Source organism: Paramisgurnus dabryanus, chromosome 13, assembly GCF_030506205.2.
Source record: "Paramisgurnus dabryanus chromosome 13, PD_genome_1.1, whole genome shotgun sequence".
NCBI lineage: Eukaryota > Metazoa > Chordata > Actinopteri > Cypriniformes > Cobitidae > Paramisgurnus > Paramisgurnus dabryanus.
In genome coordinates, this window is record NC_133349.1 from 10,559,076 (window position 1) to 10,575,541 (window position 16,466).

Below are 16,466 nucleotides of genomic sequence, written 5' to 3' on the forward strand. Positions count from 1 at the left end.
TAACTGGGCCTGACAGCTTTTCTTTTCGGAGAAGATGCCCTGAATGATCCATTATGCATATGCAATGCCTGCCCTTCTGTTTTCTGACGGCACCATTAAAGGTGCAGCCCTGATAAGCCTCACCTGAGAACAAATATATACTTTCATTGATTCATACTGGGTTCACATGAACCACATGATATTAAAAGGTGTAAATGGACAGACTGCATCTACTGTAATTTTGACAGAGAGATTTCGGCGTGACAGCAAAGTTGTCAACTCATGTCAACATAATGATACGCTATGAACTCCCGATTGCTAGCTGTCCAAATGCACAATACTTGCTCAAGATGTGATTATAAACACACCTCTTCGGTTAGAGATCTATTTGAGAGTTATCAAATAATAAGCGTCTTCAGCTGTCCATGAAAAGCTTTTTAATTATACAAAGTTTCCAGGTATGGACATACTTTATCAACTGCCCATCTATGAGATTTTTGACAAGATCTTTCCTCTACCTGAATTACCTCACATCTAAATATGAATAGTGTGCATGCAATAGTAATGTTTGATTGGACGCTGTTTTATGAAAAGCTTTTTAAAAAAAAAAAGATATAATTGCCAATATATGTGGTGATCACACATACTGCAAGTCACGAACACCAACCTGGAGCTGCAGGCAGCTATCCCTACAGCGCCCTTGCTCAAGGGCGTCCTCAGTCTCATGGCCGTTTCACGCGGTAAGCGGCAAAATCGCCGCGCGGCTTCAGCTTTTCTCTTGTATTGGAAGCGTTTTGTGCAGCATTTAGTGCAAATATGTTTATCTTCAACGGCGCCTGTCATGAAGTACCATGTCCGGAGAAGGAATAGGATTTTGGGTGCACGAGCAAGGGGTGTGGACCAACTCCGCGTCACCTCTGTAACCGCCCCCGTTTTGCCGCTTTCCGCACGTCTCCTATTGAAAAAGAACTAAACACTCGCGGTTGCCGCGTACCGTGTGAAACGGCCTTCAGGAATGAAACCAGCGACTTTCGAGTTACGAGTCCAACCTTCCACCATTAAGTTAATGGTGACTCCAATAAGCGTGTAAATATAAATGGGCATCTTTTAATGAACAAAAGCGCAAATCCTGAATCAATTACAATTCAGGGAATATTAATTAGCACATTGTCAAAATCTCCAACACACGCTCCAAAACAATCTCTATGACAAACAATCATGACATGCAGCTTATATATCAGTGCTCATGGATTGGAATTACTGACATTTCACTGCTCTTTAAAACGCAGCGGTGGGTGAGCGGCCCGGTTGTAGAGGACTTATGAAGTGTTGGAAGACATTTATCCATAAGTCAGTGATATGAGGCAACCTGTCACAGCCTTGATGCCAAAACGCAGCACCCGATGCATAAACACCCTGGCCGACTCCACGCAGACAGTTCTTTTGTGCGATCAATGTCAGCCTGAGGCATTTTAGAAATCCCTGATAACAAACACACCTCTGTTTCCTTTTCTATTCCAACCTGTGTCTGTCAATAGTAAATTTGTCCATTGCCTAACCGGCAATGAAATGGAATTCTGTTATTGACCGTGCTGTCTACATTTATGGGCGCAAGTGACTGCTATCATGATGGGAACCCTTAATAAAAGACTTTGAGAAATGTTAACTATTGACACGTTTACCAAACGTCCTTTAAAAGAGGCATATGTTAAAAAGAGACAAACAAGACTCAAGTGTGATTGAATAATAATTTCTATAAGGTCCGCCAATTAAAATAAAAAGTTTTAGTTTAAAGGGATAGTTCGGCCAAAAATGATATTAAAACCATGATTTACTCACCCCCAAGCTTTTCGGACAAACACATTTTCGGATATTTTAGAAAATGTTTTAGATCTTTCAGTTGATTAAATGTAATGTTACGGGGTCCACCCATAGTCCACGACCCCATCGTGGTAATCCGCGCGGTGTTGTTGTAGAAATATCCATATTTAAGACTTTATTAACGTAAATAACTACCTTCCGGTAGCGCCACCATCTTAGTCGCGTCCGCATTCAGGATGAGAGCTTACGCAGCCTACGGAGGCTACTCTGCTGCTGCTCTGTGCCCCCGCCCTCCGAATTTGTCATACGTCACTAAGAAAAGTGCGTACACTACGCTAATATTCTCTCCTGAATGCGGACGCGACTAAGATGGCGGCGCTACCGGAAGGTATTTATTTTCGTTAATAAAGTTTTAAATATGGATATTTCTACAACAACACCGCGCGGATTACCCTCAGAAGACCTTTGTTTATCATCCTGGAGCCGTTTAGATTTAATTTGTGAAGGATGGACGCACTGTTTTTAGACGTGGTCGTGGACTATGGGTGGACCCCGTAACATTACATTTAATCAACTGAAAGATCTAAAACATTTTATAAAATACCCGAAAATGTGTTTGTCTGAAAAACGATGGACATATGCAACTCGGACAGCTTGGGGGTGAGAAAATCATGGGTTTAATATCATTTTTGGCCGAACTATCCCTTTAAAGTCATTAAAAAGGAAAATAGGGACTCTTTAAAGAATTATATGCTGAATATATTAATAAATATATATAGCAGAAAGTGCTACAAATTATCTTAAATCTGGATAATGCAAGGCCAATCCTTCAGCATGTTTTATTTCTATATTATGTGCACATCATTTTAAATTAATGTGTTAAAATAATAGCAATTAATTAAAGGCATTCACTGCAATTCTACTATCCTTTACAGCACAGCACATATAAATCTGCCAAAGTTGGCAAATCTGCTGGAGTTTCTTTTCTAATATACACATTTCCTTTCTTATTACTGCTAAAGTGACTTGTTGCACATTTTTATGTCTAGCAAAAGTTGATACACAAGTTGTGATATCTATAGTGATCGCAAACAACAACAATATGTTTCAATAGCTCAAGCCATAAGAAAGACTTTAATTCCCTATACAGAGGACAGCCTGATTCATGCTGCCTCAAGGAGCAATAACTCAGAGATTTATCCCTACTCTCAGAGTTGCAAATGGGACAGCCAAGAGAAGCTAATGATATACTGTTTCTGCCAAATAGCCAATGTTGTTAGCACCCAAACAAAGATAGATTTAACAGAAATAGCCTGTTAGCATCTATATTTTTACAAGTATGTCCCCTGAGATTTTTGCACATGATAAGCATTAAGAATTATTACAACACAAGTTACATTTGGAAATATGCTTTAAATGTTGATGTGTAGGTGGTACAGGGGGTGGTTGGCACAATTTTCTTTGTTTGATCTCTGGTGGACCAAACATTAAAATAACTTAAATAGGTGCAAACAAAGGGAAAAATAGTTCTTTATATCAAAGCATATACATCCAATATCACGTTATACTTTCTTCTTTTTCAAACTGTATGACTAAAATTGGCAGCCAACCCCAACATTACATAAATGTTCAGATGTTCAGTTCCATATGTTCATCATCCCACTCACATGAAATAATGGTATATTTTACCTCAAAACTTAACTGTTCATTAACTTAACCTAGCTTATTTTTTAGACTTACAACTAGGGCTGTCAAAAGATTAGTCGTGATTAATCATATAGAAAATAAAGTTTGTGTTTGCATAATATGTGTACAAAGAACATAGTAAAATATTGAAAAACTGTGGTGTTTTTCTTTAACTCACTTCACACCTATAATTGCAGAAATGGACAATGTAGACCCTGTAACTTCATGGCAACTTTATCGTTAAAACCTTGATTCAGAGGAAACTGAATTAATGTCTGATGATTAGTATAGATTATTACATCCGCTTGTCAAGTCGTGATTTAAGGAACAACACCAGTCCTCCTCTAGCTTCATCTGCAACTGCCGTTTATTAGCGCTATTTATTTAAATTACACATTTAACTCACTCTGTACACTACATTCTCCAGGCTCACACACAGCAACACCAATACTTCAACAATTCATAAAAAATGAATTACTTTCTGGCCATCTGAGATTACGATATGGGGATGAAGGTTAGGATTGTGTTTTCTTTTCAATGGTCTTTCAGCACACTGTGTATATACATTTTTATTAGTTTAGTATTTTGTTTGCTTAAAGAATCTGGTGGATCGTTTAGACTTGGGGTTATTTTAACACGTGCCATTTCGTGTTGATTTAAATAAATGAAAGATGTGTTAAAAAAACACAAAGTTGTTCTACAAATAACACAAAGTGTTGTCCTTAACTAGGCACAATGTGTGTTATTTTAACACATTTGTTTAAAGAGTGGCTATGACGTCAGACTTATTTAGCAAACAGACAACAAAAATGTTCTTGTTTGTTGTAAACAGCCGATAGACAAGAGTTGTTTACATCCAAAATACACAAATTGATGTAATTTACTCCTGTATCTCTGCAGTTAGGGAATCAGTTATATAAGCAGATTTTGCTCAAATAAATGCAATTTCTCAGCAACCGCATTGTAATTAATGAACATGGTACCACTATTTGTTTTATTTTAAGATGTTTGTTTCCATTACATGTTCCTGCATGTGTCATATTCCGGTTTCATTCAGGGCCCAATTAAAGATATGAACTAAGATGATATATAGAGATTGTAATGTGTTGGAAAACAGGCGGGCAGCGGAGCGGATCCAAACGCAATGTCCTTTATTAAACATAAAACAAGATAAAACAAAAACAGGATGGAGTTTTTACCCGGTAAAATGAGGTTTACTGAATATATATACGATATTGACTGAATTTGAGCCTTTATTTACAAAGGACAGGGAAGAGAGATTGGAGATTTATTTTAGAAGAAGAGATGTTTGCATGTACTTAGAGGGTTTTGCAGTGAAAGACTGTAAAAAATAGAGCATTACTCACTAATACATTTTAATTGCTATTAAAAACAAAATTACTGAACCTAAATAAAGAGCCTGAATATAGAGCCAACTATGTTGGGTAACAATGAATCTTGTGACCATATTTGGCATTCACTTAAAAAAAAGAAAAAAAAACTTTGGTAGCATGCATAGGTAGGCTGTTTGGAGTGGCGTTTTATTTTAGTTGTACATTTGTGCTCGCTCCCACGTCAAGATTGATTCAATAGCGCATATCGGCAACAATTTATCAAAAAAAAAAAAAAAAAAAAAAAAATAGGATTTTAAGGTGTGAAATATAGAAATAAAATCTAAAGCAATGCTCTCCTTTGTCCACTCAGAATAATGCTTTTTAACTTGTCAAGCTGTCAGATAATAATAATGCACATGGTTAACGAATACTTTATTATAGGTCTTAGCTATACTAGCTATATTTAGCTACATTATTGGCTTAACTAATTTGAGGGTCCCTTATTTTTAATCGGAGGTCCCTTATTTTGTCCCTTTTTATTGTAAGAACACCAATAAAATGAATATTACATCAGAAGTTTTTTCCTATGTTCAGCCAAAAAGCAAAACAAACCCTTTAGATTTGTCAGTGCATATGCAGTTTCTACAGCGATCCATAAAGATTCAGCTAAGCATTAAAATTCTGCTGCAGCCATCTTTGATGTACCAGGCAAAATTGCTATGGCAGAGAAAGCAAATGGGTATACCTTATTCAAATTCTGTGTTCACTTTCTCTCCTCTCCGCACGCAGCGATCATCTGACACTAAAGATAATCACTCCGAAGGCAAAAGGTAGCGAGCTTGTTGCTGTCTCTGAATGAAACAGTGTGACATAAAGTTCCTGTCTGATTTTGATTAACAGGCTGCGTGACTGTGCCCGTACAAAGCTATTATTTCTATAATTTTCATGTCAGTTATCTCTGGTAAAATCTGCTGATCTTGTATAAGCCTGGAAATGGAGAATGTGTTTTTGTTTAGGTTTTCCAGTACTTTGAATGGCTACGTTTTTATAAATGCCCTCACAAATATAGTAAAACATGTCAAAAACTAACTTGTGAAGGCATCTACACACTGTCAGAAACAAAGGTACAAAAGCTGTCACTGGGAAGGTACCTTTTAAAAAAGGTCCTGTTATAAACAGTACTATCGTGTATCATAGAAGTACAAATATGTACCTTTAAGGTACTAATATGTCCTATTTAGGTACATAAATATACTTTTTGAAAGGGTACTGGCCCAGTGTAAGCTTTCAAACGTTTGTGAGAGGGCAGTCATCATCAGCAGTGACGTCGCAGTCGGTCGGGTCGATTGAAATAAATATGCAATTGAACTACTTTAAACAATTACAACTTTTAAAAAATGCGGGCCAGGAAGCGTGTCGGAATATTTTTTTTCTCATTTTCTCATTTTTTCCAAAATGGTAAAGATGTCTCCCTAACAAGCTAATGAGTTAAATCATGTGTGTAAAATAAGGAGACATCTAAAACTTTTGGGGAGGGGGTGTTCAGGGGCAAAAGTCTACCGGTAAGTAGTTTCAATAAGTCTGTATTTACTGAATTTACATCTATAGTTATGTCTACTAATGTGTTTGGCTGGAGTAAGACCATTGCTAACCAACAAAGTAAAAAAAATAAAACAATATAAAAATGGTCCTAGCTGGGGTGACACGCTTTTAAAATGTACATCGCTGCATCTAAAGATTTTAGCACCTCAGAGGTACATACTGGTACCAAAAAGTGCATATTAGTACTCCAAGGGTACAAATTGGAACCAAATATATACATACAATACAAAATAAAGGGGCTTCACGATGCTATTGAAGAACCTTTTATGTGGGTTTATATACACTTTTAACATATATTTCAAAATAATACAAAAATATATTTGCTGTAATGTATTCTGGAATATGTTTAAAAAATGTATTTTAATTGAAAATAAATTAATTTTAAAGCATTAAAAATATATATATTTATCCTACTATATCTACTTTGTTTATGTTATGAACCTGTAAATATTACCGTTTTAAAAAGTTTTAAAATTAAATATATTTTTAACCTAAGAATACACTTTATAAATGAACTTGTATTTAACATATATTTTAAATATATGTCAAATAATACTTTTCTGCCCTATGGGATGTAAAATTAGAAATGTATTTGCTTGAAATACATTTTGAAATACATGTTGATGTATGAAGGTTAAAACTAAATATATTTCCAAATTCAAAAATATTTTAAAATTAGCATAACATTCTACAAAATATATTTTGCATAGATTTTAAATATATTTCTGGCCAGAGATTTTTTATTTTGCTGTATGGAAAACAGAGGTTAAACCAATTTTTTAATTTAGACATTCAAGCATGTAGCAGACACTTCTGTCAAAAGTAGGGATGCACTGAATCCAGATTTTTTTGGGTTTCGACCGAAATACCGAGTACACTGTTTAAGATTCAGCTGAAACCGAATACCGAATCCTACTCGCATCCTTATCCATTTAAAAAAGTAAAACACATTAATGAAGTAAACAACGTCCACAGCAGTGTGTTTTTTATTTAATTTTAACTGTAAAATAGGCAACATTATGCCAGGATGACAAGTGGGAAAAACTATTTTGACAATTACCATAAGCCTATGCATAATGGAAGCGATGAGGTGCGACACACTCGTTTTTCCAGGTGCAGCCGCAAAATGTGAACCGCCCCTAAGGCTCACCGAAAGAAAAAGCTTATCTCCACGTCAGCACCCGATGTGTCTAATCAACGGCCGTGTGACGTCGACCAGCGTAGCGCAAGCCTAGGATTCGGTTCGGTGGAAAAAAAATATAGGATTCAGCCGAACCCGAACCCTGTCAAAAAGCCCAGTATTCGGCCGAATCCGAATACTGGGTCCCTATTCAAAAGTGAATTTTAAAAGGGGAAAACAATGAAACTATTCATCTTAATGCAATATTCTGATATGTGCTATACAAAGTTACAGAGTTAATATCTCCTAAGGTCTGTCTCTCAGGGTTTTTTAGCTGCATTATGGGGTGGAAATTGTGCTCACAATAAAGGAACACCTGACATTTGCAACATTGTGACCATATGTTCCTGCAATTCAAAGGACTCAATAAAAATTTGGCAACAGGGGATAGAAAATATCATTAGCCTATAAAAACAACAGATATAAGAAAAGTCAGTGTAATGATAAAAATACCAAGTGTGTGCAAGTGTGTGTGTGAAAGAGAAATAAATGGAGACATTGATCTTTACATATTGTTTAATCAAAGCCAGCAAAGAAACAATAAAAAAAAATCAACTTAAACTATAAGAAGGATAATTAGAGCTGTGTGATCAATACAATACGATATTGAATCTTTAAAATGTATCTCATTTTATTATAAGCCTTATATTTATAGTTTTATGGTTATGCAAATACACATAATTCTCTTATTGTGTAACAGTATTGAGCATCCTACAGCATTTGATATATAGGATTATATTACTTACTTTTTCTAAATCTATACAGCAGGTCATAATATTAAAAGAGAAAAATAGACCAATTACGTTTCTTAACAATCTCCAGAAACAAATATGTCAACATTATTTTTCTGTCACAGATTATTTGCGCTCTAGAAAAATAATTATTTGGAGCACAGTGCGAACAAGTTTCAAAAGATCGACGTGAGCTAATATGCAAACTGGCGAAAAGGAAGGAAAACATATTTTAATGTTGACATAAAAGCCCACGGCAACATCAAGTCTATTTGGATTTTGTTCTTTGATTTCGAGTCCACTTTGAAGAGGTAAAGACCAATTAATTGCACATTACAGTACAACGAACAGAATAAAAATAGACATTCACACACACACATTTCCATACATGCATACAGAGACAAAGCACACACAGTCTAACAGAACTACAGACAGAAATAAGAAGAGGATAGGAAGAGAGTGCAGGTGGAAACCTCTTAGTGTGGACTCGCTTTACTGTGTGAAGCCGGAGAGATCAAGCGGATGGGAACACAGATCTCTGAAAGAGAATCACAGAAAAGGTCAAAAGTCACAAAGCTTTGTATCACCAACCTGAGGGATTAAGATCTGCCATCCAACCTGAGCCCAAGAGGACCAAACACTGGCAGGAGGGGCAGTTTTTAGGTATAAATTCATGTTTGCATTTGGTTTACATGTATGGATTAAAACTGTATTAAGTAAAGTTACTTAAATTAATAACTTGGAACATTAGCCAATTAGATTTTACCAGTGCATAATGTAATTATATTATGGCTTTATTTCAAAGTAATTTGGTTATCTTTGAGTCTTTTGGGACATGTAATCCATTTGTATGGGTTGTACAGTAGTCATTAAAACAAAAATGATTTTCAGTGGAGTATGTCTTACAAATCAATAGCATTGGTGGTGTTCAGTCAGGTCACACGGTTTTGTTTACAGGCTCTCACCTTATATGCAAACATTTTTACATAACATTGCCAAAGCTTGCGGGTACATCAGGTGGAACTAGATACACTGCTTTACACCAAAAACTAACGGATTTGGAAGCAACATTTAGATTTTATTCTCAAATTGTCCTGAGGTTTGGGGAGGTAATTTATGGTTAGTGGTCAAAGTTTTAATTAACTGCCGGCCTAAGTTTGGAACAGAAGTGCTTCATTAATCACAAAACCAGGCAATCCATGAAAGGTCATAGCTCATCACTTTCATCTGAAATTATCCTTATTCACAGCACAAACAAAAAACCTTAAAGTAAATGAGAGTCAGGAAGGCATTATTTCCTGTCATGCGATTTTGCGTAGTATCATGGGCCGTGAAAAGCGTTTTAAATGGCTTGGGCAGAGGATGATGACAAAAATAAATGTGAACCCCACATTCTAGGTAAATTTAAACAAGTGGTTGGGTTTGTCTGTTTTACCCAACCATGTGCTAAACTTAAAAAAACTATGTTGCTCGATATAGGAGGATCTTAGATGCAAAAGTCGCCAGATGCCACCTACATCAAAAAATAGATAATGATATCAACTGCATGCTCTCTCGGCACGTATTATTCAGTCATCAAATACTTTCACTTCATATCCGCTTAATCCCAGCCTCAAGCCATTCAGAAGTAACGCTTTGTTGGCAGAATCTGTTAAATGCACAACAATTTATAGCAATATGCGGATGGAAGAAGAATAGGGAGAACGAGTGTCAAAATGTAAGAGTTTAATAGATGTTTACCAAATATATTAGGATATTGAGCGAATGTTTTAGTCTTTTACCTGTATCCAGAAAGAACAGAGAAAGTTCTTTAGATTTGGAGATTTTTGTATTTTTGTATGTACTTAGAGGGTTTTGCAGTGAAAGACGCTAATTTAATAATGCTAATTTACAAGAAACCATGTCAGACGCACTTAGAAAGTTTTGCAACTGAGCTCTTTAAACATTACTCAATATATGTGTGTGTGTTCATGTGTTATAGACACACGTTACAGTTCAAGGGACACATACTTAAAGGTGCAAATTAATGCATTCAAATAATATGTTTAATTGTTCTCTGATATTTAGATAGAAGGTATGTGGCTTTATAAAGTACAAAAATAATCCAGAGACAGTTTTGCATATTAATTTACAACCCCAGGATTTGCCTTTAGAATGAAATTGCCTATAAGTGGCGACCGGTGACTTCTTTTTTAGAGGGCGCACAATGCGAAGTTCGTCACAATATGTATGTAGCTCGTCATGTGTGTGGATTGTAATTTCAAAATATGTGTTCGCCGCGTTGATTGAACCTATTTGCATCATGTGTTTTGGCAAAATAAGTGCCTGCTGCAGACCCGTCTAAAGGGTTTATGATAAAAAAAGATGCTCATGTTTGCCAGATACTCACATAATCTCATGCGTAATCAGAGTTTACTGTTAAGGGAGTGTCTTGCGTGTATTTTGTGAACGTGAGCGTCTTATTTATCATAAACGGTTTTGACGCGTGTGCAGCAGACACTTATTTTGACAAAACACGTGATGCACATGGTTCACATGACACTCCGAACACATATTTTGAATTTACGCCCCTCTGAAGAGCAGTCACCAGCCGCCACTGCTATTATTACCTTGGCTCATGAATAATAATGTTGTGCTTTGCTCTGATTGGCTGTTTCACAAAGCAACTTCTTTAGTAGCTCTGTGTTTGTGTAAACAGACCAGAAATAATCAATAAACTGCAAAACTTCAGCCTAAACATTAGCATATGGCATAAACTAGCATATAGCGTTAACTCAGCAGTCACAACTTTGTTTTTAGTATTGCAACATTGTACTTAATTTAATGTGTAATTTAAAGTTAGGGTGTACATCTCGACTGTACATTAGAAGGAGGAAAAAATAGTGTTTGAGGTCATTACCATGTATAGAACTCTTATTATTCATTAGGCAAATACAGTTTTACATTCTATGACACCTTTAAGGAATTTAAGAAAAAACACAGATGACTTAAATAAAAATACAGTTGACTAACCATGAAATTATTTGTTCTCACTCATAATATGTTCTTAAATGCATAACATGTGATGCCGCCATCTGCATGAACACTCCATCTGTGCAATAAATTACCCAACTGACCGAAACAAATGAATCAGCTTTTATGCAACCTAAAATGAGATCCTCCAGTCTCTTATGCCCAAACCCTGCTAAACAATGTATTCCTTTTATATTAGTAGCATCATTACCTTAATTTATAATCATAAGCATTCCACTTTACCCAAAACCGCACTGATCTTTTCAAGACTTGTTTATATCACCTGCTGTGCCTAAGACTTCTGTGATGTCACCAGGGTCTGAACAGTAAGTTTGATCTCAAATGACCTGTCTCTGCCGGTCTGACTCTGCAATGCTGATCTGAGTGCAGTCCTGACGCACAGACGGTCAGAGATGCCCAATAAAATAAAAGTAAGGTCTCCACAGGCTTTTGATGTTTCTCACCTGTTACAATTTTATGACCTATGTGGGATGCTTCTCATTCACACATGTGCACACTGCAGAAGAGGCAGGGCAACAGAAAGAATGCAAGGACAGAGAGATTAAGTAAACATTGGAAATAAATAGGAAAAAATGGAATGAGAGACACAGAACTATTCATTATACCTCTAAGGGCCTTATTTTAACGATACACTTTTGCTAATTTAATGACGGGAAAAATGGTTTGTGCGCCAAGCGCACGACCTAAATGGGTTTTTCCTATTCACTTAATGAGTGATGGGTGTGTTTTGGGCGTAACGTGCAATAAACCAATGAGAGTCCCAGCTCTCATCCTTCTTAAAAGCAAGTTGAGCCTGGCGACATGCCTAATCCCTACGTATTTACAAAGCAGAATTTGTAAACTGAAAATCTAAGCAGAGGAAGAAGACCACCAGTTTAAGATTGATATTAAAAAGTTGTTTTCATTTCTATTGAAATTTTTATTTTTTGGTTTTAAAACCTTTAAAAGTCGTTTTCTTTCAGTCATGGAAGTAAAATTAGCAGGCTTTTATTGCTTTAAATTAATGGATAGCCTACAAGATCAGTGTAATCTCAAAAAATTATTTACAAATATGCAACAAAGGCTTGTACTCTAAAAATATTTTATGTGTAACAAACAAGAGATAAAGAATTTACAAACGTGTGGAGACGTTTCAGCACTCGGACAGCGCTGTGAGTGCTTTGAAACGCATTCCATAAAAAGGTTCTCAACTCATCATATCAACAGGTACAAAGTCATCATATGCAATAAATATGTGGGTAACTAAAAAAAACAAACATTTAAAAACATATGCAATATTTACATTTGTTTAAAGCAAAACATTTACTTACCAGGCTACAGGTGAATCTGCTCTTTACACCTTCTAACGTCTAACAATCGATCCTCATTTATGTCTAAGAGACTCAATAATAATCTTTTACATTTTAATCTTTTGATTTTTCATATTTTAAAACGTTTATGCTGCACATCCATGTCATAAGCAAACGCACAAAGTCGTCCAGTTTATAGACACACATTACTAACGCGCTCATTAAATAACAAAAACAGTACTGCAGTAGTCTATTTTAACAGTAGTCTATTTTAGTTGCCTCAAAATAGCAACGCGCCACCAATGCACCTGAACACACCGCAAAATTGGGCGCAAATGCATTTAAACAGCGTGGCGCTAAAGGTGAAAATTATCATTGCGGCGGGTTGAAACTAGCAAAATACACTAGCGTCGTGCTGCATTGGGCTGGGTGTATGATAGAGCCCTAAGCGATATAAGCAACAAAACAATGTGAATTGCCAACCGAAACGGTAAACATGTTTTTCATTAGGAAAAGTTTCTTAAGCATGCCATTTGGTGCACAAACAGAACTCATTTTACTTGCTAAAGATGCTAAACATTGCACTAAATAATGCTAAATGCTGTACACTATGTTTGCACCTGAAAAACAACCTATTACTAAAACTGAATATTCAAAATATCGTGAAATGAAACGTTGTAAAATAGTAACATGATAGTGAAACATATGAACTACTTTAATAATAATATTTGGTCCTAATCACTTTCAATGCACTCTTAAATGAGCAAAAAAAAACAGCTTGGTTATTTTGTGTTCCATTGAAGAAAAACAAAAGAACTGATTTTGAATAAAAAGATGAGTAAATATTGACAGAAATCATTTCTTTGAGAACTATTAAGCTATATTTGTCTGGGTCTTTGTTAGATCTCTGTTTTTGTCCGTGGGGAAAACACAAGAGTTTCACTATTGGAGATGTTCTTCTTTTCAGCCTAGTTTATTTTACAATGTGCAATATTTTAATTTACAATTATTTTAATTTCACATAAATGTTTTTGTTCTCATTATTTTTGTTGTCACACTCTGTGATTCACAATATTGGTTCAAAAACAGCCAGATAAGTGTGACTAAATGTCTCATATGAATGCCAAAAAGAAGAGGAGGTTTTAAATCAATGTGTGAATTACAAATAAAAATGGGGGGGGGGGTTGAAGATATACACACATCCATATATAAACTATATAGGGAGATAGAGATGATGGACAGATAAGTATTACGTGACTGTCTATAATCTTAGCCAAAAAGAAACCCTTAAGAGTTGTTCATCAGGCACTGTGTGGGAATCTTGGCTGAGCAAGATGACAAAACAGAAAGAAAGAGAGGGAGTGAGGAGAGAGGATGAGCGAGAGAGCGAGTCAGTAAGAGGACTGGTAAAGGAGTAAAAGGATGGGGTGGGGGGTCGAAAGGATGGGTGGTTGAGAAGGATGAAGCACCTGCTTTGAAGTGACAGAGATCAGAGGGCAAACTCCACCCAGGCTGTCTCTCCAGCCAAGAAGCTCACTCGGCCGGCTACGTCCACATCAAAGGCTGCTTCACAGTCACTGCGGGGAGGATCTCCCTCAGTCACCAAAAGCTTCTGTCTCTGCATGCGCGTCAACTATATGCCACTGTACCTATTATACGGGCATCAATCTCTGCGTAGAAATGACATGAGTGTGGAGCTGCAGAGCTTCTAAAAAGCTCACAGGCTTATATAAAGAAACATTATGACTTTTTGTCTATACTGTTAGTTGAGTCTGAGGTTATCTACAGTATGAGCTGGTATATTGCTAAATGTTAATTTCAGCACATATACATAGAAAGTAATGTTAAGGATAACTATTTCAATAATGTTAAAAACCTCATGAAGTAGGTGCATTTGGCTTTTATATAAAAGCTAAGATAATTATATAAAATCTTAGCTAAAATCTAATGGCAAGAGCGTCAAAGTGGCCAGAAGTCGTTCATTTTCAATAAGAGCCCGCGGCAAGCTCCGGCGCAGCGCGTCTTGGATGGTGTGCTTGGTCGAGGAGATTTGAAATCAGCACAACTTTATGGTAATGAGCTATGACGCGGTTTGGCGGCAACCAATTGGAAGGTGGAAACGTAAGGCGGCAACCAATCTTTTTCTATAGTGTCATTAGCAGGGCGGCCAAAGCGTTTTTTGAAGCTCTCGCCGGCGGCGGTGTGAACGTACAGTAATCGGCGGTTCACATTTCGCTTCTAGAATCACGCAAAAAATGCAACTGTCGGTTGGTTCTTGTCACATGACCTGCGGTGCGCTTGCGGCATTCTGAAAGGTTGAAATGTTTTTAACTCGATCCGGTGCGGAAATCTATAATTTCATAGCTTTGATGACTTTTTAAAATTGTAATCAAAATTTCCAATTACAAAAACTGCTTTTGTATAGGTCAGTGGTAGTAATATTGTGGTATTTTTACAAATGACTTATCTGTGAGCTTCATTCTTTTTTTTAAAATTCATGTGCCGTCATAATCTCTTCCCGTCCTTAAAACGATCTCTTCTTACTTCTGATCATATGCTATGGCAGGTGGGCGGGGTCTGGGAGAAGATTGTTGCTATTAACAATTAGCAACATGACCCAACTTCAAATGATCCAATCAGATCTCGATGGACAAATTCAAATCCAGCCCTGCCTTATTTCATTTCAGAAGCCAGTGTCACTCGGATATACATCCCCATGTGGAAAATAAGGCAATCACTACTTCCGTTTCATGGTGAGTTTAAGCCAGTTCGTTATTGTAGGATTTTATTGGTTTTAGATGATTTCATCAGACGCACGTGCGGTGACGCTATTACGCGTCTGAGCAGAAGTTAACTTCTGGTCTCTTTTTGTTTAATGGTCTGACTAATTGCTAAACTGAATACTTGAACAAATACCTTGTTGAAAATAATACAAATTTTGGTTTCCTAAAGATGAGAAAAGACGGCGATCACGGATTACCACTATTTGATGGGAGGTTTGTCAGGCGATCTGTAGTTAACATTGTATACATTATATAGTACACATTATACACAGTAACGTTAGCTAAGTGTAGTTTTTGATACGCTTTAGCTACAATTTGATCTAAGGTAATCTACGTGTTGTTTATTTAGCATGTTATCAGAAATAAAGTACTCTAAAGCAGTGGTTCTTAAACTGGGGTCCGGGCCCCCAGGGGGGCCGCGAGATGGTGCCAGGGGGGCCCCAGTTTTATGACATTTTATAAAATACATTAATTTATCATGAATTCTGTGTAATTAAACCTTAAAAAATAAGACTACTAACCAACAGCACTACTTTGTATAATTTAATATGTTTTGTTTAATTAAAATGTTACCTTTTAGAACAAATTTGTCTTAATTTTCTTCTGGGGGGCCGCGAAGGAATGCACCGTACACAAGGGGGGCCCCACACTGAAAAAGTTTGAGAACCACTGCTCTAAAGGGACTTTGTTGTTATTGATTCTTTGCGGAGTTTACTGGAAGTTACGCATGTCCCACGAAAGCCGTCTGCTTATGTTGTTACTGCTGAAACCGTCTAGGAAGTTTTTGTTATAGCCTTTACTGCCGTCGCTCAAAACCAAGGCTTCTAAGCGGTTCATGGAACGAAAACCAGGAATGTTTTTATGTTTTGCAAGGAGAAGAAACTAAACCAGTAACGTTTATTTAAAATAATGGTAACCGGTAAATACCATTCTTTTTTTCGTTCATGGACAAGATTTCTGTGCAGTATGACTCTGTGAAGTTCACTTCCAGTCATTGTTGACTCTGAGAAATGAGAAGCTTACCACCA

General features: G+C 36.5%; 1 protein-coding gene across 1 annotated transcript in view; it reads right to left on the minus strand.

The window, feature by feature from the left end:
• Positions 1-8,690: 8,690 nt before the first annotated feature.
• tsnare1 (T-SNARE Domain Containing 1) overlaps positions 8,691-16,466 on the minus strand; it is a 188,791-nt gene continuing 181,015 nt past the window's right edge. The window contains exon 12 of the mRNA XM_065239873.1: positions 8,691-8,871. The gene's annotated coding sequence lies outside the window, so the exon portion shown is untranslated. The remainder of the gene's footprint in view (positions 8,872-16,466) is intronic.